Raw genomic sequence first — 5,226 nt, 5'->3', positions numbered from 1 at the left:
ATCACTTGTGGAGAATCATTGTTCATTTGGTGGGAGTGCTAATGAAGATCCAAACCAACATCTCACAAAATTCCTGAGAATTTGCGACACTGTGAAGTCCAATGGAGTCCAGGAAGATACCTATAAACTGCTCTTGTTCCCATTTTCACTTAGGGACAAGGCAGCTAAGTGGCTGGAATCATTCCCAAGGGGGAGCCTAACAACCTGGGATGAGGTGGAAAGCAAGTTTCTGGCACGTTTCTACCCCCCACAAAAGGTCAATAGGCTTCGATCTGAGGTTCAGACGTTTAGACAACAAGATGGTGAAACTCTCTACGAGGCATGGGAGAGATTCAAGGATTTGACAAGGAAATGCCCACCAGACATGTTCCATGACTGGGTGCAATTGCATATTTTCTATGATGGACTTTCTTATGAATCAAGGAAGGCTGTAGACCATTCATCAGGAGGTTCATTGAACAGGAAAAAGACTGTGGAAGAAGCCATTGAAGTGATTGAGACAGTGGCTGAGAATGAGTACTACTATGCTTCAGAGAGACACAACACTAAGGGAGTCATGGAGCTGAACCATGTTGATACAATTTTAGCCCAAAACAAGGTGTTTACCAAGCAACTAGCAGAGCTCACCAGGAAATTAGAAACAAAGCAAGTGGCTGCAATACACACACAAGATCAAGAGGAAGTAAGCACTGAAGGAGGTGATTGGGAAGAGGCCAATTATGTAGGAAATCAACAAAGGCAACCATATGATCCACATTCCAACACTTACAACCCAGGCTGGAAAAACCACCCAAACTTTGGGTGGGGAAACCAGCAAAACCAACATAACAAGTCCACATACCAAAACTCCAACCAAAGATCATACCAAGCCACACAAAACACTTACTCCCAACCATCATATCATGGCCAAAATAATCATCCTACCCAACCTAATCCGAACCAACAATTTCAAGATCAATTAAACAGGATAGAAGGAATGCTGGCAAACATGGGTCAGGACATAAGTGAGTTGAAAAGCTTTAGGGATGATGTGAGATCTACCTTAAGGAACCATGGTGAAAAACTCAAGAGGATGGAGTCTCAAGTAGGAGAGCTATCTCAACAGGCTCCCAAGTCAACTGCAGTGTTCCCTAGTGACACAGAAAAGAATCCTAAAGGGGAACAAAAGGGAGTGAGATGGGAAGAATGCAAGGCCATCACCATATTGAAGGAAGTCTCAGAAGAAGAAGGAATCAGACCCTCAGAACAGGAGCCAGAAATCTTGAAGGGAGGTGTGGAAGAAGCTAAGCAGGAAAGTGAAACTGAGCAAGCCAAGGAACTGCAAAAAGGCATGCTGGAAACATACCAACCAAAAGCACCATTTCCTCAGAGGTTAGGAGGAGGTGAAAAAGGGAAAACCTATTCAAGGTTTTTAGAGACATTTAAGTCTCTCCATATCAATATTCCCTTTCTTGAGATTCTCCAGCAGATGCCTACACATATCAAGTATTTAAAGGAATTGCTGAGCAAGAAAAGAGTTTTGAAGGGAGGACAAACTGTAATAATGAACAAAGAATGCAGTGCCCTCATCAAGAAGGACATAGTCTCTAAGAAAACAGACCCAGGAAGTTTTCATATCCCCTGCATCATAGGGGAAACAAAAATTGACAGAGGATTATGTGATCTAGGAGCTAGCATAAATGTGATGCCTCTGACTCTTATGAAGAGGCTACAACTGAATGAGGTGAGATCCACTGACGTAATCATACAACTGGCTGACAAAACTTAGAAGCAAGCTGAAGGGGTAGTTGAGAATGTGCTGGTGAAAGTGGGAAATTATTTCTTCCCCACAGACTTTGTCATTTTGGACATGGAGGAAAGCTACCTACACCCTATCATTCTGGGAAGGCCATTTCTAGCCACTGCTAGAGCGCTCATAGATGTAGAACAAGGAGAGCTAATTTTGAGAATACATGATGAACAGCTCATTTTCAATGTTTTCAAACCTGCATCTGAGCCTGAACCAGAACCTGAAAAGCCTAAGGATGATAGTAGCCATCTGTGTTTGGAGGAAAGCAATCCAGCAGCTGAAACTCTGAAACAGTCCTTGGAAGGCAAACAAGAATTGCAAGAGTTAAAGCCACAAGAATCAATAGAAACAGATCAGAAGGATCCTCCTGGCATAAGGGTCAATAAAGAAATCCTCAAGAGAAAGGGAAGAATTGTAAAGAAATTGCCAAGAGGGTGGAGAAACAAGAAAATTCCCACTGAAGGTTTCTCTCCGGGAGATAAAGTGATATCAAGTCATTATCTGCCAATCCCACCTTGCCTCAAAACCATTCCTTCCCAGCTCCCTCAAGTGTTCACAATCAGGAAAGTTCTTTCTATGGAACATTTGGAAATCATGAAGGAATCAAATGGGGACGTTTTCATAGTGAGAGGAGAGGACATCAAGCACTACAATCCACCCTAACAAGGGGCAACCGTCAAGCTAGTGACGTTAAAGAAGCGCTTGTTGGGAGGCAACCCAACCTGAGGTAATACCCCTTTGCTGTTTCTTTTATTTGTTTCAATAAAATGGGTGAAGTAGTTTCTGTGCATTGCAAAGAATTAAGTTTGGTGTTTCACACCAAACAATGAATTCGTGGATCAATAATTCAAAGGGGAATGTGTGACTCTAAGTTTGGTGTTCCACCATAAAGATCAACTGAACACAACAACCTTTGAATTATATGAAAGGAACAACCATTCTAAGCAATCACAGAAATGCTTAAAATCCTTAGCAGCAACTTCATTCTAAGGAGAATTCAAGGACTCAAAGAGCAGAGGAGTAAGTAGGAGACTAAGTTTGGTGTTCACACACCAACTTAAGACTCAGACACTTGCCCATACATAGTTGAGCTAACCACTCAAGTGCTTGAGAAGCAAGCAACTTCATCACTCTTTGCAGGAAAGGAAACAAGGATCTGAGAAAGAACAGGAAGCAACAACTAGGAGAAGAAGGAGAAATCAAAATGTTTCCTGGCAACAAAGAGAAAACAAGGAATTTCACAAGGTGGTGTTGTTCCTTGACAATTCTTTAAAAAGGGCAAACAAAAGCATGCTTGTTCTGGTTTAAACTGTAATTGTTGAATCTTTCTGGAATGTGAAGTTTCTAGTATGTTTGTCTGTTTATTGCTTTGAATAAAGTGAATGCCTAGATGTTTGGATATAACTTCACCTTCTTAAACAAATGCTTGCCATGCTTGTTCTGTTTCCAAAAATAAAAGAAAAGTTTGAACAAAAGTAACTTGGCTCAATTAGTGACAAATCAAGTAGAATTAAGTGGTGGTATGCATGCTTGATTGTTTAGTCAGATCACTGGAAATAGAGTGTAGAATTATCATTTTTTGTGTAGAAATTGAAAACTGTCTATGGATCTTGATGAATAAATGTCTTTGGCCATGAAAAAGAAAGAAAAAGAAGAAGAAAAAGCCACTGAAAAAGGGCAACCAAAAAGCAAAAAAATTGAGAAAATAAGATAGGCACCAATGGTTTGAACTTCTGAGACAAATGCCTGTGGTGTTTATGTATTAAGGATATGCTTGGATGAATAGGTTCTGAGGAGTGTTTCAACACTTGGTAACTTGGGTTAACTAACCCGGGATTATCAACCAAAAGTCCATTATCAAGAGCAACCTAAATACAAAACATTTAGTCACACAAAGAGGTGCTGGGCACCAATGTCTCAAGAAGAAATGTGAACTAAAATGCCTGGAGTGGATATGTGTAGTGCACTGATAAGAAAAAGAAAATGCCAAAGGCTTGTGCAACACATGACACTAAGCAAACAAGGAGCAAAGGAGCTCTAAGAAAAAGAAAAGAAAAACAAAGAAGAGAAAAGTGCCAAGGACATAAGAATAACAAGAGGCCATAGCAGTGTTTGATGGATGCAATGAAAAGTGATAATCTTACCTGATAAGAATGAAAAAGTGATGCTGCAACTTTCTGCATAAAACCCTTTTGATGAACTTCAAATGCTTGCTAATATAGCCAATGTAATTGCTTTCTGTTTCAAACTTTCTTCTCAAATAACTCAGGACTTGCTTAGGGACAAGCAAGTATTAAGTTTGGTGTTGTGATGCCAAGGCATCTTAGGCTAGTTTCACTAGCATTTTCTGTTAGTTTTAGTTGTTTTATGCATTTTCTTGAGCTTAAAGTAACCAAGAATGGTTGAATGAATAACAAAGCAATGAACCATCCAAACAATATGATTTTGATGCAAATTCCATGAGTTTTTAGTCATATTACTTGAATGCTATGAATGGAAGAATTCTCATGAAATTTTGCAAGACTTTGATGCAATTGTTTGGATGATTTCAGGGAAGAAGAGGCTAGGCAAGGAAGCAACAAAATCAATAAAGGAAGCTTGAATATCACATGTGGAGTTTAAGTTCCAGTTTAAGCTTAAACTGGAACTTAAACTACCAAGCCATATAATGCTGGAAATGGCGTTTAAGTTCCAGTTTAAGCCTAAACTGGAGCTTAAACGCCAGAATCATGAAGGCTAAGAAATGCTGGAACTGAAGTTTAACCTCCAGTTTAACCTTAAACTGGAGGTTAAACGCCAGAAGTAAGAAAGGCACCAGGGAGCATTTCCACGTTTAACCTCCAGTTTAACCTTAAACTGGAGGTTAAACGCCAGAAGTAAGAAAGTCACCAGGAGCATTCCACGTTTAAGCTCCAGTTTAACCTTAAATTGGAGCTTAAACGTGTTCGACTATGTCTCTCCTCCAGGGTTGCTTTCTTCATTTCCACGTTTAAGCTTCAGTTTAACCTTAAACTGAAGCTTAAACGTGTTCGACCATTTTTCTCCTCCAGGGTTGCTTTCTCATTTCCACGTTTAAGCTTCAGTTTAACCTTAAACTGAAGCTTAAACGTGTTCGACCCAATTGCTCCTCCAGGGTTGCTTTCTTCATTTCCACGTTTAAGCTTCAGTTTAACCTTAAACTGAAGCTTAAACGTGTTCGACATTTCACACTCCTGGGTTGCTTTCTTCCATTTCCACGTTTAAGTTTCAGTTTAACCTTAAACTAAAACTTAAACTTCAACTTAAACGCCACTTTTTGAAAGGATTTCTGGGCCAAATATAATGAAGTTTAAGTTAGCATTTGAGCACAAATATTAACTTAAATGTATTATGGTATGAAACCCAATTGAATATCATGGTTTATGGGATTGGGCCTGAAGAATTGATGAGTCTGGAAC

General features: G+C 39.7%; 1 non-coding gene across 1 annotated transcript; it reads right to left on the bottom strand.

Moving 5' to 3' along the window:
* Positions 1–262: 262 nt before the first annotated feature.
* Positions 263–366, bottom strand: LOC148550999 (small nucleolar RNA R71). The gene has a single exon (XR_015892652.1). It is a non-coding gene; the product is annotated as a small nucleolar RNA R71 (small nucleolar RNA).
* Positions 367–5,226: the final 4,860 nt, after the last annotated feature.

This window comes from Arachis ipaensis, chromosome B7, assembly GCF_059453495.1.
Source record: "Arachis ipaensis isolate K30076 ecotype BB chromosome B7, ASM5945349v1, whole genome shotgun sequence".
NCBI classification, from domain to species: domain Eukaryota; kingdom Viridiplantae; phylum Streptophyta; class Magnoliopsida; order Fabales; family Fabaceae; genus Arachis; species Arachis ipaensis.
The sequence above is the reverse complement of the archived record's forward strand: the minus strand, read 5'-3'. Positions and strand labels throughout refer to the sequence as shown.